The sequence below is a fragment of the Larimichthys crocea genome, chromosome XVI (genome assembly GCF_000972845.2).
Source record: "Larimichthys crocea isolate SSNF chromosome XVI, L_crocea_2.0, whole genome shotgun sequence".
Classification (NCBI taxonomy): domain Eukaryota; kingdom Metazoa; phylum Chordata; class Actinopteri; family Sciaenidae; genus Larimichthys; species Larimichthys crocea.
The window spans coordinates 13,196,715-13,223,368 of record NC_040026.1 but is presented as its reverse complement, the minus strand read 5'-3'; the positions used below and the strand labels follow the sequence as shown (position 1 = coordinate 13,223,368).

At 41.0% G+C, this 26,654-nt stretch overlaps 1 long non-coding RNA gene across 1 annotated transcript; it reads right to left on the bottom strand.

The window, feature by feature from the left end:
* Nucleotides 1-10,723: 10,723 nt before the first annotated feature.
* On the bottom strand, nucleotides 10,724-25,415 carry LOC113747833 (uncharacterized). The gene is made up of 3 exons (XR_003463921.1): nucleotides 25,404-25,415; nucleotides 22,380-22,384; nucleotides 10,724-11,034 (listed from the first exon to the last, which is right to left on the bottom strand). It is a non-coding gene; the product is annotated as an uncharacterized LOC113747833 (long non-coding RNA).
* Nucleotides 25,416-26,654: the final 1,239 nt, after the last annotated feature.

Below are 26,654 nucleotides of genomic sequence, written 5' to 3'. Positions count from 1 at the left end.
GAAAATCTGAGCACAAATCTCTAAATCTGCAGTTATGCAGCTTCAGACCTTTGATATTTTGCAACATCCCCTCAAGGATGCGGCCTGTTTAAAGCCCCAATTATTAGTAATAATAATCAGTGACCTATCATAATCCCTCAAAAAGATTAGTTCTGTTTATTTGAAGTAAAACCTTCACATCTCAAACATATAAACGTTTAAGATATAAAATGTGAAGCAACTGGTTTGATTCACAATCTAGAAAAATCACATTATGGAGAAGAAGGGGCATCTTCTGTTTATGAATCAGAGTTACATTATGTTTCTGCTGCTGATGAGGTTCCTCTGATCTGAGAAGGATAGATGAAATTTATTGATCCCTGCGGGTGAATTGGGTGGAAAATTGATATTTAAGGAACAATCTAAGCTTGTGTGCAGAAGGTAATATCATTTTGCAGCAGACAAATTTTGTTGAGCCGCAATTTCACCCAAAACATCGACCTAAAACACACCTCCCAGATACACTAGCCATGCATTTACTCAGTAGGGGATAAGAGCAAATCTGAAACTTGTTCATGAACTTCTTTTCTTCAACTTCAAACCAGACTATATAAAACATGTACGTAGTATCTGTGATACGCACAGGTTTATGAGCCATCATGGAGCTCAGTGTGGTGGCATTGGCTGCCACCATCTTGTGTTAAGCTTGAGCTTAAGGTGGACACTAAAGGTGAGGTCCAGGGAGGATTTTGAGGGCAGGATGGTGAAGACTGGAGAACAGACAGAGGTAGGCTGAGCGTGGCAGGGCTCCAAAATGTCCAACCAAAATTACAAAGTCAAAAAGTCTCATCCAAAAATATATCTCAGAGCTTGCTAGTAGCAATGTTACCGTGAAGGAACAACAAACTGTGGAAAGCGTGGGGGGAAGAACCAGAGTTAAATACTGCAGGAGCTGATGAGAAGCAGGTGTGATAGCTGAGCAGGTGAGGCTCAACGGAGGAGTGGTTGGAGAAATAAATCAGCCACGCCCAGCCTACACAGACAGGGGAGACTGGAAAACAGACACAGAATATAAAGGGCAGGGAAACCACCACGAAAACACAGGGAACTAGACAAGATGAGAAAATCCTAACATCTTGGCGGTCCTGCTTCTTCCACCTCCTGGCTAATCTGAAAATGGGTAAAGACATGGGGTTCAGTCGAATAGTCAGTTTTACTTAGGAAAGTTCCAAACTGACTGAAATGACCCGGAAGTATTAACGTAGCCGCCATGATGAGAGCTGTTCCAATTCTCTAACTGTTAAGGAAAGGAGCTTCAATGCTTCCTTTATTATCTCCTTTAGCATAGGATACACCGGACCAGGTAATGCCATCCCACAATTCCTTGCGGCAGCGACAAAAAATCGACACACTGTTTGGTCATTCACAACCAGATATGAAAAAAAAGTATAATGTAATGTATTTAAGCAGTGTGATTCAGACTGCAGCAGAGAGAGCGTGTGGATATGAACATACGTGTTGACGTGATGTAAAAACTTTGATCATGAAGTGTGTTCTGTTGTTGACTGTGGAGCTGCGTTCAAGGAAAAGTGGTTAGAAAGGACTTTTTTAGTACCAGGCTGTAAACATGTTTATTTCTGCTGTGAAGTTGGACATTAGAACATGGGGACTTATGGAGACTGACTGAGATTATGACTGATTACTAATTGATGAAATTATTGTCTATCCCCTGCAGCAGCTTTTTAACGGTTAAGACCAGTGTCACTTTAAAGAAGAGAAAGAATTAGTGCTTGATCCACCGTGGTTAACCTCCTCTCCTCTCACTCAGTGCCTCAGCAGTAAAAAAAAAAAACAACTGGTTTTGCAGGGCAGCTCTCGATTTGAACTGTATGAATGTGGGCACTGTATGAGAGGTGCATGTGTGAAAACTTGAATAAATTCAGGTGGAATAAGATCTTTCTCTCCCCCGGGGGCCTCTGACACCGTGACCTGCAAAGCCTGGAGTTTGACTCCTGCCTGCATTGTGCATCATCACACCCCACAGCCATATGGGAGGCAGCGCGCCTGCCTACTCGCTGTGTCTAAAGCCTTGTCCTCTGGGATTAGCTTTACTCAATGTCGGTGTAATGTAATTCTCACCGGCATAATTCTGTGATTTTAGTTCCAGGGTTAGTTCCAGTGTTATTTGTGATTATTACAGGGCATTTCTCACACTGCAAGTAAATAACCTGATGTTTTTTTTGGGTTTTCAGTCAGGCACTCAACAGTCTGGGTTGGCTGCACATTACTAGTCATTAAAAAGAAATCTATTTAAACTTTTCAGTAAACAGTGTGGTCACCAAGACCAAGATGTGAGTTGAGTATTTCGTTCTTCGTCAGATTAGTGTGCGGTGTCAAATATTTATGAAAACGAGCAGCATATAACACTTCCCTTTTGTGATGGTTTATCAAAAAAACATTAACCTGAACGCACTTTTGACTTTTCTTGCAGACATGTACACAGTCAACACGTTACATGAATTTGCATCAATATGTATATGTGTTTACAGATGGTTTGCTTCTTAGTGCCAAAAAAATGCTTGCTTTTAACCACCCACACTGGGCTCACTGCTGCTTCACACAAGCTGAGGTGCAAAGCTAGTGAGAGTAGCTGTCAGGTTGTGTGCCTTCTGGCATTTGGTGGTGGTCTGTCAGTGCAGTGCAGGATATAGGCAGGACCACAGCACACAGGATTAAAGCAAAAGTCCAAAGTTTTTCTGTGTATTTCTACGTCTATTTTCAAAATAACCAGATGAGTGTGAGTGACTTAGTGCAGTTTATGATGGCAACACGCACAAAAGAGTGAGGTGTTTTGAGAAAAGGCGCAGCTCCTGGCAGTCTCAGTTCCTGAGGCCTTCAAAGCACAGTGAGGAGCTGGTCTTTATGGGAAAGAAAGGAGACAGCAGGATGAATAGCAATGAATGGAGAGACGGAAGAACTCAGGTATAACATTATTTAAGTGCTCCATGGCTGACTGATTGTGAATGGGTGTGTTGAATGCTCAAAGCACTCCTGCAGACACTCCCACTACTCTCTCTGTATATAGAAGGGAGGGATCTGCAGTGCTTCATTAATGCACATTAATTTCCTTCATCTAGAAAGTGTTACTTAGGGTGATCATTAGTGTGATTCATTTTTTACCTCCCATGCCCTTCACACACTGTATTATGTGTCTTCAGCTCCTGCTGTTCAGTTTAGTATCAAGTGAATCCATCCAGCATTTGAAAATGTGTCTGCTGAAATAATGAGAGGAGCAAGCTGTTGTTTCAGCAGGACCTCATGCAAAGAAACAAAACAAATATCCAACCAAGAACGGTGCTATATACTTCTTATACTGACAGACTGAAGGCAGAGCATCAAGTGTTATCCAAAGCTAATTCAACAGTGTTAGCAGAGTGTTGATGTATAATAAATAAGTATAATAAATGCTATATTTACATTTATACAAGTCTGACCGTCCACTGCCACAAGCACCAACAATCAGTATGTGAGCATCAGGACTGGACCATGGAGCAGGTGAAGAAGGTGGCCCTTTGAATAATGAATCACTCTTCTTTGACATTACGATGGCTGGGTGCGTGGCTTACCTGGGGAACACCAGGATGCACTATAGGAAGAAGGCAAGCCGACACTTTGGGCAATGTTCTGCTGGGTCCTTGGGTTTTGTCATTCACGTGGATGTTACATGTACCACCTACCTACTGTAAGCATTGCTGCAGACCATGTACATGGCTGCTTCCATGGAAACCGTATTCCCTGATGGCAGTTCAGGCAGTTGTTGACTTGCCCTCCAAGTTCTCCAGACCTCAATCCAATCGAGCGTGTGTGGTATGTACTGGACAAACAAGTCCGATCCATGGAGGCACCACCTCACAACTTACAGGACTTAAAGGATCTGCTGCGTACATATTGGTGCCAGATACCACAGAACACCTTCAGAGGACTAGTGGAGTCCATGCCTCAACAGATCAGGGCTGTTTCGGTGGCAAAAGGGGATCTACACACTATTAGGCAGATGGTCATAATATTCAGGTGGACTGTATACATACAGTGTATATACTATATATACATGCAGTGTGTTATTTGTCAGTGTTCATGTATTTCTTGAGTAGAGGAAGTTGTTTATTGTTGTCATAGTTGCACATTTTTACTTTGAGCTTAAACCACAAGTGGAATAATAGTGAGGGGAAGCAGGTGGGGGTTGTTGTTGTTCAGGTCAATTGGCCTTGAAATAGAGGCGCACTTCACCTCAGGTTAGAATGGGCTCCTTTTCCCTTCAAAATATTCATGAAGCAATTATAATTCATATGATTAACAGGGAGGAACACAGAGGAACTGTGATGAGCATTGTAATTATGGGATTTATGCAATATTTGAGAGATAAGAGTGTTTGTTTTTAATTTTTTTTCTTTTTGTGCTTGTGTGTGTGTGTGTGTGTGTGTGTGTGTGTGTGTGTGTGTGTGTGTGTGTGTGTGTGCGTGTGTGTGTGTGTGTGTGTCTGTGTGTGTGTGCGCATCTATGTATGCTTTGACATGCATGCAAAGTGTAATTGACTCGATAGGGAAGGTAAAAGCCAACTATCCTTGAGCTCTTGCTCCCAGAGAACCCGTGTGGAATCACTGACATCAATATTAATGAAGCAAATCAGTACCAGGTCTGCGTCCACAGAAGTGTTTTTTTCTGTGTTTTTTTTTTTATCATAATAATCTACAATCTGTGTTTATTGGTCATAACTAAGGTGTCCTTATCAGTGAGAGGATTAATATCAGGGAGCAGGGCGAAAACACGTGTTTATCTGGTGCAGATGGTGTTTTTTCACTTCTGTCCAAATCTCAGCTGTTGCCTCATATTACACTGCTGTTGAATTAGGAGAGAAGAAGAGAACGCACCTCTCTCTCTCTCTCTCTCTCTCTCTCTCTCTCTCTCTCTCTCTCCCTCTGTCTCTCTCTCTCCACCCACTCACTTTCTTTTTTTATTCCCAGATGTACTCCACATCTGCCTATAGTGAGAGACTGTGTTGCTTGTTGTTTTTGTCTCTACCCAAAATATGTTTCTTTGCATAGCTCATAGATAGATGAACATGAGTGTGTCAGGTCGTGAAATACAGTCTGGTCTTCCTGCTGAGTCCTGAAGTCTGTGTTGAAGTGTTTGTGTGTGTGTGTGTGAGAACAAATGAAAAGGTGCATGTTTTCAGGAGAGTGTGTCTGGCACATAGGGGTTTGCAATCCATCATAGCGCAGAAGGTTGCTATAGAAACACTTTCCTCAGCCACATGGCTTCTGACACTGGGTTACATTTAATCTATACACAAATTAATTTAGAAGTTTGAAAGGCCACAAAACTTTGTGTAGAGTCCTTTCTCCATCAAATGTGCCACTAAGATGTCGTGAGTTGGGACTTTCAGCCGACACAGCAGGTCAGATCAAGGTGGCGATATTCTTACAAAGGTGAACTTGAACATGTTGCACATGTACGTGTGTGTACGTTTCACACACGACACATCAACAAAGGCGTTCGACTGGAAAAGGAAAAGACGCTATTCCACAAGGAAATGCAAACAGTCATGTGATGTTTTAACCTAATTTTCATCACGTTAACCCTTCCTATGAAGATCACATTTACAGTGCCCTTCTGATGCACTGCATCAACACACAAAACATTAAAGTTGTGAATTAGAACTTTCTAATATATATATATATATATATATATAGCCTGTACATGTACACGTCATCCACAGGACAGGCTCATTCATAATCCAGTTTATGTTTTTAAATTTTCTTTTTCTATTTCTCTCACATATTGTATACTATACTATAAATAGTAAAAAAATAAAAATAAAAAATAAAAAAAAGTTGCATGTTATTAAAAATCCTCTCTCCTTGATAAATGAGGCAGTCTCTAAGCAACATGAGCTGACGCTGTCGCTACATTCAATACCTCAGACTGCATCTGTTGTCCCACCGGCTCCATGGGAACAGGTAATCAAGTTTGGTGAGCTATTGTCTTGGAACGGCAGCTACCTGCCTGGTAATTGGAAATGAGTGAGTGTGATCCGGAAAGACTGTTGCGAGATTTTGCTCAGGCGAGAGAGAGACGGAATGAGCAGAAGAAGGTGGTAGAGGGTGAGACAGGTTTATGAAGTGTGTCTGTGCGTGTTATGTGTGTGTCTTTCCAGCCAGATTGTCAGGCAGAGAGATGCTGGCATGGACAGTGCCAGTGAAAGCTCGCTGTCCCCCAGGTTTCCTCTGTGCAGTGATGGCTATTGGTGTCTGTCTTCCCCGAGGGACCGCTACTCTGTCATCTCTCTCTCTCTCACACACACACACACACACACACACACACACACACACACACACACACACAACCAAAACACACACACACACAAATCTCAGAGACAGCATACTGCCTCTTGGGTATTAGTCTGTTATTTTGGAGGGGGGTATACACCCTCCCACAATCCTCCAGGGCTGCAAACATGCTCCTATGTATTAGTTTGTTTTTGTGAGATATTCACACAACACATACACATACAAAAAAAAGAAACGGCTTGTAGGGTTCAGCCATTACTACACAGTGGCATCCATTATTGCCCAGCACAGTGACAACAAGGTCATGCCTCGAGGAGATCTGCATTCTGTCAAATCTGACACCGTAATGCTGCCACCACTGCTGCTGCTGCTGCTGCCCAGGATTTATGCATCACTCACAGGTTGTTCATTCTTGACATTTTCAGCTCAGTAGGTGGCTAGAAGTCTTTGCAGTACAACAATGTTCTTTTGAAAGCGTGACATCAATTCATATTTTTCAGGTTTTGCTGTGTGTTTGTTTGCTACAGATGGAGAAAGCACATTTAGTGGAACATGAGAATTTTCATGTATACATACTGAGCTAATACAGATTAAAGAGGTTCAAGCTGTGACTGTTGCCTTTATTAATTTTACTACTTTCCACTTTAAAACATTACATTGAAGCATGCATTATTATAGATGCATACTTCACTTTTCTTAGCACATACAATGATAACCTATGACACTGCATGGACTGATATAGCACACTATGAATTAGTACATTTGATTGTTGATGTGTGTGTGTGTGTGTGTGTGTGTGTGTGTGTGTAGGTGAGTATAGGTAGTCATAAGGACACACACACATACACACACACACACACACACTGTGTGTGTGTGTGTGTGTGTGTGTGTGTGTGTGTGTGTGTGTGTGTGTAGGTGTGTGTGTAGGTGAGTATAGGTAGTCATAATGTGATTGTGTGATTATGTCTACAATCCTAATCATGATCAGTGATTAATTAATACTCTATTGTTGAACCTTCTGATTCTGGGCCTGATGGCATGACCAATGTGTTTCTTTATTGACTCACTGTACAATCAGCCAATGCCAGTTATTCTTATTAAAAGCTCATTACTCATGTATAAATGTATGTATTAATAACACTACAATAATCATTTATTAACTAAGTAACACAAATAGCTGATCATTCGATTGGAAGAAAGCTCTAATCCCTTCTTATAACTGACTGTCTTATAACTGTTTATCATACTTATTATATCATATGAGAATTGCTCTTTTGTTGTTATTTTATTATTAATAACTCAGTGTTAAATATTTTTATTATATACATGGTGTCTAAGCCCTTTATTAATAACTAATTAACATTCATTACTGCAGAACCGATGGCTTGTAAATTATTATTATTATAATTCATATTTATTGTTATTATTATGGTTTATTGGAAGAGGACACAGAGAGGATAATAAGCACATGTTACTTTAGACTCTTCAGCTCATTATACATTATTGACTCACCTCCTGACAAGCCAACCCTCCAACAAGATGCTACTCTATTAAACATAAGCATTATTACTGATGACTGCAGACTATGGAGCATGAATTCATTGTTAAAATTCCCATGGAACAGGAAGCAAGAACTCTGCTTGGGTATTAGTCTGTTTTTTATGTGTTTTATAGGCAGATAAGGTGGGACTGGTCATGGATGTTGATTAGCATTTACAACATCAAGTGTGTCTTACACTCCCACGGCTACTGCAGCTAGCTGTATGAACCTAGTGTTAAATATATTCTGTATGAAATCCAGTACAGTAATCAATGAGACCCGGTCACAGATGACTGTAGCAGCCCTCAGAATCACTCATAGTCTGTATCCAACAGGAAGCAGTCCTTCAGAAGAGAGAAAGTGTTTCATTGGATGAAAAATTAGTTCACGCCCCCGAGTGCATGATGAGTCATCAACACGTTTTTATGGTTCATCAGGAAATGACAAACTCTAAAATACCATGAAGAACACCTAATACTGACTTTGTGTCAGTGCTGGACAGACACTGGAGGACAGAGGACAGATGGAAGAATCATTTTTGAGGACTTTAATAAAGCTATTATTAGCAAAAAGTTTCACTCTAATGCCCATTAAGTATGAAGATCTCAATCCTAAACCCAGAACAGCTCATCTGCAGAGAGCACTGGGTGCTAATTACTGCCAAAATATTCTAACATTAACCATCACATTTCCAGTCATGTCTGTGAAGACAGACAGAAAAAATGACAGCTGGTGGAACTGCTCAGCAGAGGGATTCAGAGACTCCGGAGGGTCTTCCTTCTTCCCACAGTGATCCGTCCAGCAAACACAAAGAACTGTGTTTTGGATCAGGGCATATTACCAAGGCGCAGAGAGAGAGAGAGAGAGGTAAGGGGGGGACTTAAAAGGAGAGAAGGGAGAGATTGGGGGCAAAGAGAGGGCCAGGAAAGGATGAGTGCCAGTGGATGAGTGTCTCAGATCCCTCCATCCTTCCCTTCATCCTCATCCTCCATCCTGCCCCTCCCCCGTCCTTCTCTCAGCAGCTGCCATTTTTTACCCCAACATAGAAAGACCTCTCTGATGGTAGAGACTAAGACATCAGTGTGTGTTCAAACTAAGAACAGAGTCTCCCTCTAAACCTTTCCTGAATTCACACCCGCTGTCTCCTCTCTCTATCATCATCCTCTCTGGCCTGCACTCGCTCCTTTCCTCCTCTCTCCACAGTGTCCTTTTCATCTCCTCCTTACCCCCTTGTTTCTCCTCGTCTTTCCTCGTTATTGTTTGTTTCTCATCCACCTCTCCTTCCAGCTCTCTCTCTGTCTCTCTCCCTTTCCCACTCCAGCTGTCACTCCTGTCTCCGGTCTTTTTGGACCAGCCTTCCAGTCCAGTTTTAATTGACTTGGAGTGACATGCAGCTAGTGTTACGTTCGTCAACGAAAATTATGACTAAATATCATCATCAACAAACCTTTATCATGTGACGAAAACGAGACAAGACGCAATGTAACTATAATTAAATATATATTGCAATATTGTTGATGAATAAAAAATAAGACTAAATGTGGCTTACAAAACAAAAATTCTGCTAAAATGTCTCTTAGTTCTTAATTAATAGAATGTCTATATGTACAGATATGGAGCGTCTCCAACACTGACTAGTCTCCACAGAGTCAGCAGTGTGTGGCTGCAGGGTAAAAGCAAGGGACGGCCACTTTGATATGATACATGTCATAAATAAAGTCATAAGAAATATTACACACATTTAGCCAAAGCAGCTTGAAGTGGTGTTAATTGCTGCTAAATTAGTGCTGTTATGACCATGAAAGCAAACAGCCATTATGTTTGTTTCTAATTGTCCTGTATATGTTTGAAGACCTATTTTCTTTGAATAGATAAATTGCTGTGTGTGTGTGTGTGTGGTGTGTTAAGGAGGGATATGTGACAAAGAGAAGGAAAAACACAACAACTCAACTCATCTCAACTTTATTTATAAAGCCCTTTGAAGACAGCCGCAGCTGACACAAAGTGCTGTACATGAAATAGAACATGAAATACATTACATTACATTACATTACATTACATTGCATTGCATTTAGCAGACGCTTTTATCCAAAGCGACTTACAGAGGAGGACATAAGCTGAGAAAGGTGTAAAGGAGCACAGAGTAGTTGTTAGTTATACATACAAGACATAAAACATAGGAACAATATAAAAACAATAATAAACGCTAAACAATATTAAAATAATAATAAAGCAAAAACAAAAACAGTCTCATGCTGGGTTAAAAGCCAAGAAATAAAAATGGGTCTTAAGACGCGTTTTAAAAATGTGTGAAGGGGCAGTGAAGGGGCTTGTCTAACATTACATCATGGTAATGTTAAAGTAGATATGAATATGACGTAACAGCAGTAACATTATGCTAACAATATGATAATATAATAACATTGTCATTATCACCGTTATCTGCAATACAACATACAGAGTACATAATTACCTTCTACAATGATGATGAGTCCAGTCAGAGCAGGAGGCATCCCCTACCCCGGCCCCACAGCAAGGCAACCAGGACTTGGTAAATAGGGTAAATTTAGAGATCAAGCTGAAGACAGAGAGGCAAATCTACATGTGATATCACTGAAATATTGGTAACACTGTTGGCCTTGAAATGGATTGAAATCGCTGCCCGGAGGTTAATGAGGTTTGATCTACTGTGTCTGGTAGAAGGTCTGCTGGACTTTGACTGGAGTAAACACTGTAGTCAAGCTACTGATACATTTTTAATTCTGAAGCTCTCAAACGGAAAGCTGTAGTAACCTCAACATACCGTGCAGTTAAATAATGCAGTGGAAGGTACTCATACTTTACACATCTCTAGCCTTCGTCTGTTGTTAGGGTCGCCACCGACCCGTTCTTAGGTTTTAAATTCATAGAACTACCACAAAAATGCGTTTATTGCATCAAGGCTTTTTGACTTTGTCAGGAACCTCTATTTCAACAAAATAATATAAAAAAAAATTTTTTCACTAAATTATAAAATGCTCTGGTTGAAATTGTTACCTTTGTGGTGTTAGGGTCGGTTTCGACCCAGTTATAAAATAAGCTTATAAAGCAATAATTAGAGCCAAAACTGAAATCATAAGTGCACTGTCAGACAGCCAGCTCCTCTCCCAGTCATGTGAGCTTTAGTGTCTGGGAGAAATGGGTGCAGCTCCTTCCACTGATGTTCAACCCAGGGCCAGAGGTGACAGTGGATGAACGTCTTCTCCCTTTCCGAGGAAAATGCCCCTTCCGGCAATACATACCCAGTAAGCCAGGGAAGTACGGCATAAAAATCTGGGCAGCCTGCGATGCCAAAAACAGCTATGCCTGGAACCTACAGATTTACACAGGCAAAGCTGCGAGTGGCATCCCTGAGAAGAACCAAGGAAAACGTGTGGTCCTTGATATGACTACTGGCCTGCAGGGTCACAATATCACTTGTGACAATTTTTTTTACCAGCTTTGACCTTGGACAAGAACTTCTCAGGAGGAAACTTACCATGGTGGGCACAATGAAGAAGAACAAACCTGAGCTGCCTGCTGAAAGGAAGGAAGGACAGGGCTCCACTTTCCTCAAAGTTTGCTTTTACAGACACCACCACTGTTGTCTCATACTGTCCAAAAAAAAGAAGGAATGTGATACTGATGTCTACTCTTCACAAAGATGCAGCTGTGTCATCAGGAAGTGATAAAAAGCCCACAATTATCCTTGACTACAACAAGAACAAAGGAGGAGTGGACAACCTAGACAAGCTGACTGCCACCTACACTTGCCAGCGAATGACCAGGAGATGGCCAATGGTTGTGTTTTACAACATGCTTGATGTGTCTGCATGTAATGCATTTGTGTTGTGGACACACATCCACCAAGGGTGGAACTCAACCAAAAAAGCCAAGCGGAGAATGTTTCTTGAGGAGCTCGGAAATTCCCTTGTCAAGCCACACATTGAGCAAAGGCAGCGGGTTCCCCGAGACCCAGATGCCACAGCCTTGGTCAGACAGCTGCAGAGCTCACCTACCACTCCGTCCACATCATCAGCAACACAAAGAGCATCCTCGCCGGCATCCTCCTCAGCCAGCCCTGCCTCAGCACCAACCAGACCAGCCACAGCCGGAACCCAATTCAGGCCACCTGATTCTAAAAGGAGGTGTCAGGTCTGCCCAAGCAGTAAGGACAGAAAGACAAACGCATTGTGCTTCAAGTGCAAGAAATATATCTGCAAAGAACACACAAAAAGTGTCACTTTTTGCCACACATGCATCTAAACACACATACACACACACATACATATGCATGTTCTTGCACACAGAGACTTTTACTCTGATTTAGTTTTTTATTAGTTTTCGAATTTGGAATTTTGGAACATATGCTTGATTGGTTGTTTGACCTTGCAAATCTATATTTTGTGTTATGACTTGTTCTGCTTTTCATGTTGTGTTTATATTAAAGTTCTATTGCTGAAAAAATACTTTTTTTCCATTTCCTTGAAGTAAATGTATATGGGTCGAAATTGACCCGTAACACCATAGATGTTACTATAGTTAATAATATTAAAATGAAAAAATAAATGAAACAAATTTATTTAAGAGATGTGTTCTAATACCCCTCAGTAATAGCCAGGTAACACAACAACCTTTTATTTATTTATATGATTCTCTTGAGGCTCATTTTACCAGTTTTTAAAATTGAAATCGAGGGCTATACTGACAAAAAAAGGCCCAGAGGCCCACACCAAAAATATTAAAACCAATATTTTCATGGATAAGGAAGCCTAACAATGTAATCAAGAGATGAGAAACAAATTGGATGATAGATGATTGCTTTTAGTGTATTTTAGAGATGATTAAAAACACGGGTCAAAACCGACCCGTTAACATCGGAGATGGTAACAGAAAGCTAACACCAGACGAAGGCTAGAGAAGTGGTGGCATGGTGAGAGTCAATCTCAGTCAGGTTCTGTAATTAAAAATTTAATTTGAAAAATATTAATAAAGGCTTCCAAGATGTCTCTAATGCATGTGCAAGACTTATTCCATGTGTGTGATCACAGTTTTGGTATGTTTAAGCAAATGATTTGCTGAGCAAAGGTCAACTGTGTTCACCTTTGAAATCAACATGAAATCTTTAAATGAAGAAATTAAATGATCACGGTTCACGTTTCTGTCAGCGAGATTCCCGGCTCTGCCACCCGTATGCTCAGGGCAATCAAGACTTTTCTCATCTGCTGTTCCCCATTGGTGGAATGTATATTTATTTATATTATTGTTATTATTATTGACATTCAGAAGCCCTTAGATATTCCTTGCCCCTTGGCTTTGTCCCAAGAAAGCCTGTTAATCATAAATTAAATTTATATCTGACATGTGAACAGTGGATGTGGGCTCAGAAACACTTGATTGATTCTTAACACAGACAACTGCTGAGAGATGTTTGATGGATAGATCTTTTATTGATCCTGAGGGAAATTTACAACCTGCATTACAGTCAAATCTAAATAGAGATGAAACAGTTAATATTCAAAGGGGGAGAGGACTGAAATGTCTTGCTAAAAGGCACTTTGCTTCCAAGAAGCTGTCAATAGACAGACATGAGCTGGTCATCCAACCATTTGTTGTAACAACATTGGCCTTGAGGTGAGGCGGAATGTCAGTCCACTACAGTGCCCAGCAGGTGCAAGCCCAAATGGATGACCAGACAAAATGGCGGAAGAGTAAAAATGGAGGCTATCATGAGGTTACAGACTGTATGACCTCTGTACACACAGTTCCAAGCAGAGCTCTCTGAGAGCAGCCTGTATTTGAAGGGAACAATGCATCTGTGATGGAAAAACATCAGGGGGTGGTGGGCAGCTCCAGCCAAGTCCACAAACATTGGTGCAAAGTTTGAAGGTTTGTTGACTTCTCTGTTTATTTCTTGTGTCAAAGTTGCTGTTTGTAGTTCAAATGTATTGACTTCAATCAAAACACAATGACTGCCATTATGTGAGAACAAAATCTAGTTAGTTTTGTAATATGGCATTAGACCCAAATACACAAGTTTTTAAACGATTTATATTAAAAATAAGGTTTCTGCTGATTAAAAACAAACAACAAAAACTACACAAAAATCACTCTGGATTACTGCAGAGGCAGGACTGACTGAGCTGCTGATGGTGACTCCAAGAATCGGCAACATAATTGGAACATAATCAGACATTCAAATCAAATCAATTTTATTTGTATAGCCCAAAGTCACAAAGTACATTTTCCTCAGAGGGCTTTACAATCTGTACAGGGAGTGACACCCTCTGTCCTTAGACCCTCAGTTCGAGTGAGGAAAAACTTGCCCACAAAAAACCTTTAACAGGGAAAAAACGTGGAAGAAACCTCAGGAAGAGCCACAGAGGAGGGATCCCTCTCCCAGGACGGACAGACGTGCAATGGATGTCACGTGTACAGAACAAATCAACGCAAACATATTGTACAATTACAATGAATGATAAAATGACAATGAATTACAATGAATGATAAAATGACAATGAATCACAATGAATGATAAAATGACAATGAATTACAATGACTGATAAAATGACAATGAATTACAATGAATGATAAAATGACAATAAATTACAATGACTGATAAAATGAGAGTTTTCAGTAAAGGGAGATGTGACTGCGTCTTTAACCAATACCGAGCCTGACTAGGCATAACCCTGAAAGAGACAGACACAGACAGAGATAGAGATGGGGGGGGGGGGGGCGGCAGCATAACTAAGGGATGACCTGAGCCAGCCCTAACTATAAGCTTTATCAAAAAGGAAAGTCTTAAGTCTACTCTTGTAAACTGTACATTATGTACAGAGCGGTGAACGACGAATTTGAGGGTGTGCTGTGTTTCTATTCATGTACTTCTGTTAGTACACTTTTATGTAGTACACCATGTACACTATGTAGTTCCTGGTGTGGAGCCCTAATTTCACCAGTATGGCCGTTGTGCACTGGAAATGACAATTGTAGCATTTTAGCGCTTTATGAGGTTTGTGCAACCAGGTGGAGCATTAGCACCAAAATTTGACTGTCAAAATATAAATACATATGTACAGCTTACATTCGTATATCGTGGTATTCATCACAACCACTTCAGCTCCAACAGCTTCCATGGCCCTATTTTCACAATGCCAGTGGCCCCTCCCCTTCAGCTACCTAACCAAAATGGTGACCACTGAGGACGAGACGTGTCCAGCATTCCACACTCAACTTTTTGACCATTTTAAATGCACCATCTGAGTACTCCCAGTACACTGACTTCTGACATAGCTGACTCACTAATGGACTAAAAACAGCAAGTGTAAGTATGGAAGCGTGTAAACTGACACACACTGACAGTCTCGCAGCATTAGAATCTCTGTGATGTAGTGACTTTTAGCAGTACTAGCTGACAAGCCTGGAAACATGCTAAAGCCAGTCAGTCACAATAGCTCCATGAGCGTGCTAACTGTCAAGTGGTAAGCTAGTTAGCTTGGTTTGTAGTGAAACATTCAACATGTATACCTCCTCGTAACTGTCTACAAATCATTTGTCTTGTGTGGAGCAGTATATGTTTTATTTTAAATGCAGGTGTTATCAGGACGTCTGTCAGTCAGTCCCTGATCAGTGGATGGACAGTGGTCATCATTTTGTGGCTGCAAAAATCATTATTATTTTTATTATTGGACAGTTTCTTGAACTTGAACTCCACTTCCTCTACACTCAAAATGATTTTAACAAACAGTCTTCATACCACACTTTCAAACATAAACATTTTAAATGGGTTTAACTTCATACTAGTTGCAGTCATTTCTAATATCTGCAGGAAATAAATGTGGACCCAAGCAGTTTTCCTATAGATGCATTTCTGATTGAACGGTCCATATCAACATTATATATGTGCTAATAAAAAGCACGATGAGAGTTTGAAGCTGAATTCGTTCAAAAAAAACAAAAAAAAAACATGTTTATTTACAGTGTAATTCTTAGCTCAAAATGCCTCTGCAGGCAGCTGAATCTGCATGTTAGATTACTGCCACCCGTCTGTTCTTCTTCTGCTCTATGTGCACTTGTCTTTATTCGTCTACATATAAAGCATCATTACAGTTCTTACTCTTTGCAGTGAGTTACTTTGGATTAATATATTGCAAATAAACACAGGCTCTCGACGTTCCATCGTTCATGATATTGATATTCTCATAATAAAATGAACAGTGTGTGTGTGTGTGTGTGTGTGTGTGTGTGTGTGTGTGTGTGTGTGTGTGTGTGTGTGGGTGGGTGCTGAGCATGTGTGTGTACGTGGTTGCGTCTGTGTTGCAGAACCTCTGAATGGGTTTGTTTTGTCAAAAATGCTTGTGTGTTGTATCCACATGCAGCAATCCTTAAGGATCAAATTAACTAAAAGAATATCTAATTAGATAAATCAGGCGAATTTCTTCATGTATTTATAGAGTCCTGCATACATTCTGAGTTTACAGATTTTGAGCACAGCTTTATAAATGTCACTTTTTCTCTATTCGCCCTGCCTCTCTTTTAAATGAGAATTCTGTATAGTCCAACATGAAGACTGTCCAGTCCCTTGGTCACTGTGAGAAATATGAGCACTTACCAAAATACATGTATCACCTCTCATTATGTTGAGAAAAGCTCTTTTGCATGAGGTACTTATCCATAACAGTAGAAAAAGGCTGCCATCGGAGAGGCACTAACTAATCTGACTAACTTCTTTGCATAAAACGAACCATGCTACGCCCTGTATTACGCCAAAGTACAGCTGTTTGGATCAGAGATACAGCAGCACAGTTTGATTTCAGATTTCTGATCTTTCAAATTCCGGGCCCAAAGAGCTGATCTACCACATAAGTTCTACAGTTAGTGCCAAAGAAAAAGGCTGTCTGACGACATGCTGAAGTTGTGAAACTATTTTTAATATAGTGCACACTTTTATATGCATATTTCTTATGTGGCTAAAATTTCTAATATTTTTCTGCTGCCTCATCCACAGCAGTGCAGCTACTGTAGATAATACTCTGACTATGAATAAGTACCTCTTATAACCTGACTTTAATACCCAAAATGACCATTTAAGTGGCTCAGATCAATCAAGTATTGCCAAGTTCTGAGATCGGCTTGGTCAGCAATGTAAATCTGATTAATGCTAGTTTTCTAATATGATTTCAATTGATTTAACTCAAGTATGTGTGTCCTCAGATGTGACTATAATGTGCACACAAAGGTGAGAGTTAACATAAATACAGTTAGTTAGAGTTGATTTTACCATAATGAATTAGAAATACCAAAGCTCTCAACAGTAATAATAATAGTTAAATAATTTTGCGTCCTCCTCATCCTTTATCCACAACATGACAAAGAAATATATGTAAACTTTTGTGAAGTGAAAGAAGAAACTGTGCTTGTCAAGACTCGCTACCTTTATAGAAGATTTAAATATACAGAGAAGAAGAAAACAGAGCAATTTGCATGTTGTGAAGAAAAAGAGCAATCTGATTTGAGTGGAAATGCTTGAGTCAGATTTTAATGTCAGGTCCAAAGGTAATCCGGATGAATCACATCCAGACACAGTTCAGATAAGAGATGCATGCATGTTAATGCCGGGTATAAAGAAAGACACACTGGTCTCCTTGACAACCACACCGAATGGTCTGTTGGGATCAACTCTGTGAGTAGCAGAACAAATGTAATTGCTTGATGAGTAAGCCATCCTGAAATTTTGTCTAGCATTCAGTAACCTTCAGTGGATAACACTACCCGTTCAGCAATATACCAGCCTGACATTCAGACTCACCCTGTTGCTGCTGAAATCTCATTACCACAGTTGGATTAAGTTGCTGTCTACGTATTATTGGATGTGTGTGTGTTTTCTTATATTGTCTCATGCAGCTAAACTTCTGATTTCCTTATTTTCCAAAAAAAAAAAAAAAATGTCTGATGGATTTAAAGAATATATATTATATTCCTTTAAATCAATTTATCGCACCAAAATTAGTGCAGACCATGTTTAAGCAAATCTTTTACCAGAACAACATACAGACCTCAGTCACAATGGTTTTCTTCAACCAGAGAAATGTAAGTGTCAATACATACAATATTATGAAAACATGCTTTTTAAATTCAATTCACCACCACTGAAACCTGAAAGACATCTATCTGTTCATCCATCCATCCATTTTCATTAGCTTATCTCTGTCAGGTTGCTGTGGCAACAGGCTAAGCAAGGTAAACTCCTCTATCCAGACATTCCTGGACCAGCTTAGATGGGATATGTAATCCCCTGTAGTGTGTTCTGGGTCTGGGTCCAGTTGGACCTGCCCAGAAAATCTATTAAGGGAGGCATTCTTATGTGTCTGAGATCTGAGATCTCTAAGGGTGAGCCCAGCCACCCTGTGAAGTAATAATAGTTCACTGAAATCCATTTTGGCTGCTTGTAACTTCCAGCCTAATTCTTTAGTACACCTACAATAGATTGAGATAAGGTCAGTACTGAACCTTAATGGAACGGCCAATCCTCCAAATCAAATGACGAAGAGAAGTAACTGTCCTTCAGAACAACACATTCAGGCGTTTATTGATCTGAAAGTTTCTTCCCAGAATCCAAATACATGCAGGGGTATAGTTAATTGGTGAGTCTAAATTGGGACATCTCTGTGATGAACTGGTGACCACACCTCTTGCCCCTCGTCAGATGGGATCCTCCAAAGCAAAAAACTTTTCCAATAGTTCCTTATAGGGTGCTAACTAGTCTGTAACCACCCACTGTGTTTAGACATAGTTTGATGCCTGACCAGTTGGATTTTCTCATGATTTTGTGATCTCACATGTCTGCCTTGCAAGGTTATGTTAAAGGTGAATGGCAAAGTTTATTAACAACATCCAATGATCTTAAAAGTTTTATTACATTTCTGTAATGTATTTCTAATGATACATGACCCACTGATGTGTTTAGTCCTTAATTGGCCATTTCATACTAATTTAGTTTTTCAGACTTACTATATTGTTACATTATTTTACATTATTGTTAGGCCATATTGTCTTTCACATTCTCTGTGCCAGAGCTGTGCAAGAGCCTTTACAACTGAAGAAAAGTATTTTTCTGATGGCTGATGTTGCCATGATTCCTAAAGGACCGTCTTGATCTCAACATCTCCCCTGAAGTACAGATGTGAAACCAAGACCACAAACCATAGGGCCATAACTCCCTTCAGGAGCCACATTATGTCAACAAACAATGCAACACTGGCCAGTACTGGGGGCAATCAATTTTTAATGTCCTCATGGATGAGAGGTATGTATATAATGGTTGAGGAGAGGCAAAACTTGATGTAATACTCTAATAATATTAAATAAAAGTGCCTTGGGCAGAAATAATAACAACAATGCAGGGGAAGGGTCTGTGTGCGGCGCTGCTCTCATCTGCATGAGAATCAGAGTTTCTCTTTCATCATCTTGTGTGGAAAACATGCTGTTGCTGCCGGCCATGCCCATTGATGAGGTGTAACATTAACGCATGAGGAGGCCAATCTCAGTCCCATGGCTCCCAAACTCATGCTGGGATGGAAGACTCAGAGGCGATTTGATTGCTACATAAAGAGCACGAGGCAGAATGAAGGCCCAGAGGTGCCTTTCATGTCGATGAATTGTAATTGACTCAAAAGTTGTAATTATTTCAAGTTTGTGCATTTCTAAAAAAGGTATCCCTCACGTTTCAATGTAATTTTCAGGGCACCCTGCAGCTCCTAAATTTTCTATAACGTTTAAAGTAATAGTAGGAGTTTGTTGTAGTGTCCACAGAGTAAAATAAGTGTTCTTCTATGTATCAGCCATCCTACAGGTCAGATCAGTTTCATCTTATGTAATAATTAATTATATAATAGTATAATAGTTACAGTAATATTAATTGTACACATTTGCAGACAGTTTGTGGTATTCAAGTGAAGGACTTATGGGGAGAATGAAAAAAGGATAGCCTTTTCAGTGATATTTCAGGATGGTTGGGGAGCAGTTTGAACCACCACTGCAGCATGATATTGGGTTGCATTTCATCTTTTAGATCACCTATCAAGCCAGACAAATAATGAAATGTATATTTGACAAAAGGGAAATTAAAAGACCAATTTAAACAACAACACAGTTGTTGTGCTCCAAAGGTTCAAGGATTCTTTGTGCCATTTCCTCCTCTCCAAAGTGTTACAATTTGAAGCACCAAAATATTAACTGACTAAATTCTGACTAAATTCACATGAACATGATTTCCTTCATATACAATGAGTAATACACTTTTAATTCACTGTGATTTTTTTTTCTCCTTTAGAAGTGATAATATCCATTTTCAGATGGAGCTGCCAACTCACCAACTTGCTGTTTGATTAAAAGTGGTGAGAGCAGATGATGACAGTTGGGTGCTTTGCACCGTGGGATGACTTTGGAAAAAGAATGACAGAAAGTGACAAGGCAACAGCCAACTGTAACATTTCTCCTCCGCAAATGTTGCACTCTCAAACAAGTCACTATTTTTGTGAGCTGTAATTTCAGCACCAGGTATTGGTCAAGCATTGACATTTTGAAAGTCCCCAACGTTTTCTCTGAAGGACGAAGTGAGGAGGTAGATCGAGGGGAACTGGCCATCATTTTATTAAAAATCAAATCTCTTGACAGAAGTTATGAAATTAACCATCCCCAGTGTCTGCATATTTTCATTAAAGCACCTCTCTATGTATTGTTTGCCATTACCGTGCTACATTATCTACAAGACAGATTCACAGGAAATGATGCAGCATGTAATCCAGTGTTACTGAGTGTAGTTTTATATGATATCAGCCTCTCTGTTTACTGTTCACTGTCTCACAGTTATTTCAGAGCTGGACGAAGTGACTGCAAATGCAAGCCAAACATTTCCCTTTGCCACTGCATTAAAAATACTGAGCTAATGAAGGGCCAGAGGCAATACACTGCACACCTCCAAATTCTCAGTATCAGAAACAACATTAAAACATCAAACAATGATTGTAACTGTACTCTGCTACTAGCTATTGTACTGATTTTTGTGTGGAGAACTATTCATGCTGCGCACAGCATGAAATTTGATCAAAGTGGCAATTATATTGACCAACTTCTTCATTTTAACAACATGAGTTTCTTTTGTTGCACTACAAACAGATATATTTACAGATACACTTCTTATTACTGTTGTATGTATGACAAAGGAGCTGCTGATTGTTGATTGTTTGTAAAATTCATTTTCTGTAACCACATGGTGAGACATGGACACATTTTTGGAGCTTTAAAATGGCTGTTCATCACCTGTGGATGATGTCATACTTACACTGTCCTGTTCTCTGTGTGGTTTTAGCAACACTTCAATTGTTCTGATGATTTTTTTCACTATAAAAAAGTTACATATTTCCAGGGGAAATTAGTGCACCATGAATGTGTTTCACTCTCAGCAACAGTGTCTTTTTTATACTCCCACTAAGCAAAGAAATCCTACCCACAGGGGCTTTAAAGAGCAGCATCCAACAACGATTAGTGATGTGTAAGGATGATGATGATCCCTGAAAGAAGGGATATTTGAAAATCACCAGTGGAATAATCATTGTTATTCAGACCCACCTAATCACTCAAAGTTTGTGTTACTTTGTGCCCCTACAAGCCTTGTAGCAGCTGTGGGTGCTAAGGGACTTCTTGTAGATTTCTCCTTGATCTACTGTGGCTTCAAACTTTTTTTTTTAAAACTTGTGAGGAAGTATTCAAAGGTAGTGAGGCTGGAGGTTACTTGAGGATCAGAGATGCGGGACTAGCTTTGGAAGATACTTCTGGTGCAGGTCAGGAACAGGTCAGATCTGGATGTGGTGATGTGGTGAGGAGAGTGATGGACGGGATTCCTAAGACAAATGGAAAACAGGGTTAGCAAAATAAGCAATACATTAATCAGTGAGTTCAAGGTTGGCCGTACGTGGTTACTACTAAGCAGTCTGAACAATCTGGCAGCGTCTGGAAGGTTAAACCGTCCTTTATATGGTGCGGGTTGATCAGTTGATGAGCCGCAGGTGATGAGGTGATGATCAAGTAAGACACTGATGTATCAGTGATGTAAGTGCCATAAGTTACGAAGGCTATGCATTCTGGTTCATTCTGTCAACTACAGCTCTTTCAGAGACCAGAAATATGTGTGAGGAGGACAGGCCACATGCTTTATTCAAAAAGTAGTGTCATCTACTATGTGTAATGGAATTTTCTATCCTTAGGTTACACGTGTGGGCCTTGAGGTCCTCAGCAGTATTAGTTGTTTGGCTTTGATTGGGAACAGTAGGTGCCAGTCTATCTCAACACTGTGGTGGCCAGGGTCGAAGAGACCTATTGCTACCTTCCTAGACATAATAGATAGCTTGTTGTTGACGTTCCAATCTGTGTAAACAGACATCTGTGTCTCCAGACTAGAATCTGCTGACAATAACACCTGCATGGGTAAAGACATTCTCTTTGACTAATTCTGGGCGTATAGTATTTGTGCTGTTATCTTTGGGTTTATATCCACCATCACGAGTTCGTCAGAATGTAAGACCGACTCAAGCACTTCTGATGAACTTTGAGAGTGTCTCTAGTTCTCCTTGATCAAGCGTCAATAAATAATGCAGCATAAGACATCAGAGGCTCCTCAACACTTTCTTTGGTCCTGACCTCACCATTGACCTTTGACTTTAGCAATTTCTCCACAACACTATGTTAATAGTTAGTTTGTAATCGTCTGAACTGACTGTCACAGCCTTTTGCCACACAGTGCACAAATAATGCATTTAGAGAATGGGACGGGCTGGGTGTCTCCACAGGGACGCGAACATGAGTGATATTAATGGAAACCATTAAAGATATCGTACTTAGAAACATGACCCCTCTTTAGATTGGCAACTGTAACTGGCACGGAGCGGGGCCGGGTGTCAAATTTAAGCTGGGCGCAAGCAGTTTCATCTGTCGGGGGGGTAGAGAAGGACCGTGAATGAGCACAACAAATTCTTGTGCCACATTAAATGTCGCCAGCCAGCTTTGCCAGGGTGACCTCTGTGGCCAATTATAGGGGAGGCTAATGCTTTGGCTGACATATCTATTTGAATGGATGAGATGTTTTTCTCATTTGCTGACACAGGAGATCACACGCCTATTATCATCACAATGGCCATATACACAAGCTTATGTAAATGCCTCCTCACGCAGTAGTGACTGTCAGGCCCGCCACATATTAGCTTTGTATTTGTAAAGAATGGCGAGTGTGGAGAGAATATGGGAGGGATAAATTCAGGGTTGCTTGGATATCACTGACTGAGCTGTGAAGGCTACACAACCAAAGATAACAAAGACTTTTTTTCTAAGGGTGGATGACAATATTTAATTAGCTCACTTGAACTGATTCTGAAGCTGCACTGGGGGCCATTCCAGCTCTGAGGGCATTAGATCTGACATCTAAGTCGTCAATTAATTTGACATTTGAGGCCAGAGATATTGAGCTAATAATGAACTCCCGTAGTCCTCGTGTAATAAATTTTACCTTGATCAAATCAATTCCCAAAGTCCAAAAGGCTAAATTCGAACATATTCCCAATGTCGTACGAGAAGCCAGAGACGCCTTGTCTGTCCCACGTGTCCTCCAGGCTCGCCCATCCCCTTTCACTGGGCTGAGAGCACCTTGTGGACTGAAGTAGGCCAAGCACATAGGCCCGAGGCACAAGAAAGAAATGGAAAACAGCAGCCCGACTGCATATCGGACTGGGCAAAATAAATGCAGCTGGTATGACTGACTCCCAGAGGAAACGACCCTTAATTAGGCCCCTTCATGTTCGTCGGTGCCAGCACCTGAAGAAAAGGCAGGGAAGAAGAAAAGGCTCCTGTGGGCTTTCTGAGGTTTCTGGCAAAGATTTCTATCTGTAGGGCCATCCTGTGACTCCATTTGTGTTGGCTGCTGCTGATATCCTCTGCTGCCTGCTTCATTGTTTCTCTGGATGAAGTGGGCTTCCTCATCAGGCCCCAATTAGCTGCATGCATAGTGAAGGACTAGATAGTCAGGAATTTATGAGTGTGTGTGTGTGTGTGTGTGTGTGTGTGTGTGTGTGTGTGTGTGTGTGTGTGTGAGCTCAAGCACAGGCAAATATGTGCACGACTGTATGTGTGTGTTTGTGTTGAGGCTGGGAGCTGCTGTCAGTAGTCATCCTGTCTGGGGGGGGGGGGCAACTGATGTGCCTCTCCTATGTTTGATCCCACTGCTTGCTCAGCCGTGAGTTTGTTTGGTAACCTTTGACATGCGGATGATAGGACCATATTGATGATAGCGCACACATGACAGGTGTTTACAGAGTTTGAACATAAACAAAACACCCACACACACACACTCACAAAAACTCATGTATATCCATATAATTATATACAACCTGCAGTGCTCATTTGTGTATTATAATTTTTTGGTCTTGTTTGTGCTGAGGCTGCTCCTGCATCTGTGTCGAGCAGAACACAGCGTCTTTGTTTCCCAGTTAGTCCAAACACTCCTCTGCAGGCCACCACCGTGATCAAAACACAATCCGGACAGAAAGGGAGTGAGGAGAGGGGGAGGCAGCCGGGGGGTGTCAAAAGATTACATACACACCGAGGCATCCATCTCTCTTCCTACGTGCCTTTAAAGAACCCTCTGTATCCAAAGTGCACAAGTCCAGTCCTATCTGCCACCTTTCATTCTGTCAAGTGGCAGCCCCTCTTTTTTTAATGACCCTCACGCTGCGCCTCTTCTTCTTTGAAAAGTTCAATCCGGCTCCCCTCACACACTGTCAACTAGTCCCTGGCTGTGATAATTGAAGCCCCTCAACTTTGGAGATGGGTTAATTTGCCGTCTTTGTACCATTTGTTCTCTTCTCTTTTCAGAGCATTATTCGCTCCACCTGTCATACTTCACTATTCCTTGATGTTCCAACAGCCCTCGCTGCCCTTCATTTGGACAGCGACTGTGACACGCCACCACTACTGTCACCTACTGCCCTCTGCTGGCCTCACAGGGTGTCGCATCCACCATGCAGAGTCTCGCTAGGAAAAGCAAATTGAATGCAATGGTGGATTTGAGTAATTAGTAATAGTTTGACTTCCGCCTGGTTGTAATCTTGAATGCCAGCGTTTTGTAAGTGTGTCAGAGTATGCCGTGTGACAGAAAAGCAATCATTTAGCAGAAGGTTCAATCCTTGTTATGTATCAGGTGCCATTCTCCCACAGTGTGGTGCGGTTAATCATCCTGGATTGGCACATTCCTCTTCATAATGTCAAACGCAGCAGTTTAGAGAGCTGTGGTGTATGACTGAGCATACAAGCCCAGTATAAATGTGCTTTTTCAATGCAACAGTCCTCTAATGGGACTAAAAAATACCCTCATTGTGCAAATGGTTCACATCGTGTTTGAGAGTCCTCTGCGATAATTCCAGTATTGCATGTCACCAGTTTGAGAATGAGAAGCTTAAAATAGCACCAACCATTTTGGATTTGGCTCCCATCAGTGAAGGGGAGGATCTGCTGCAGTTGGCAAAAAAAAAAGGTTTTTCCGACAGTGGTTATTGAGTATGTGTGCACACAGGCTGCACACATGTATGCAAAGACCGCAGACACACTTATGCCCACAGCTTGGCAGGCCTGCCCACAGACCTGGCCAGGGAATTGCAGGCCAGAGAATGACTTTTCTTCTGTCTGTGTGTCAGCAGCGGCCCCCCAGCACAGAGGTGGGACTGCTACTATCCTTTGCTTGAGTGCTACTAATAAGAACAGGAAGCCCAGATAAAGGGCTCTCTTTCATGCTGTACCCACGGCCATAATGAGGCCTGGCATCTGATGGATTACCCAGACTTATTTCCTAAAGGCTGCCTCATTTTTCCCGTCACCCTCTGCCACCCTCAGCTCTCCCAGTCGGTTGAACAAAGGCCAGTCTTTTTAGTGCCTTAATGCTTTCATCACACATCACACACATCACATGTGCCTGCACTTTGTATCTCCCGCTCATTAATTGTTCAATCAATGATCCATATAATAATAATAATAACAATAAGAATAATAATAATAATAATAATAATAATAATAATAATAATAATAATATTTTTTTCTTCAGTTCTTTCCAAGATACTCAAAGACATTTCACTGGAGTTACATTTATCAAAAAACACACTCAGTCTCTGATTTGTTTGGGATCCAGTGTTTGGTCTTTGGTGGAGACAGAAGGTTAGCATCAAAGGAGCGGAGGCTGTGGGATGGAGTGTGGTGGTGGAGCAGGTCTCTGAGGTAGCAGGGGACCTGGTTATAGGAGCTTTGTGCGTCAGGAGATGGACTTTGGGTCTGTTGTGGTCACAGATGCGACACTGGCTGAGCAGATGGGCAGCACAGTTTTGGATATATTGGAGTTTATACAGGACTTTGGATGATGTGTCATATAAAATGCTGGTCGCTGTTAAATCAAAGTTTGAGCAGCAAAGAAGGCGAGTAATGGGCAGAAACCAGCTGTCTTTTTTGGGCAGTTCTGGTGATTTGGTTGATGGGATATTTAAGAGAGAGGTTGCTGTTGAACATGACTCAGAGATTGTGACTGTGTACGACGGGAGATGGCGCGGAGTTATCGATGGAGGGGCAGAATGCTCTCAGTTGGGACCTGATTTAAAAAGCTGTCTCTCACAGATGAAGAGACAGAGCTGCAGCCCGAAGGCAACAAGAGGATCGCCAGCCTTGACCAGCATCCGGGA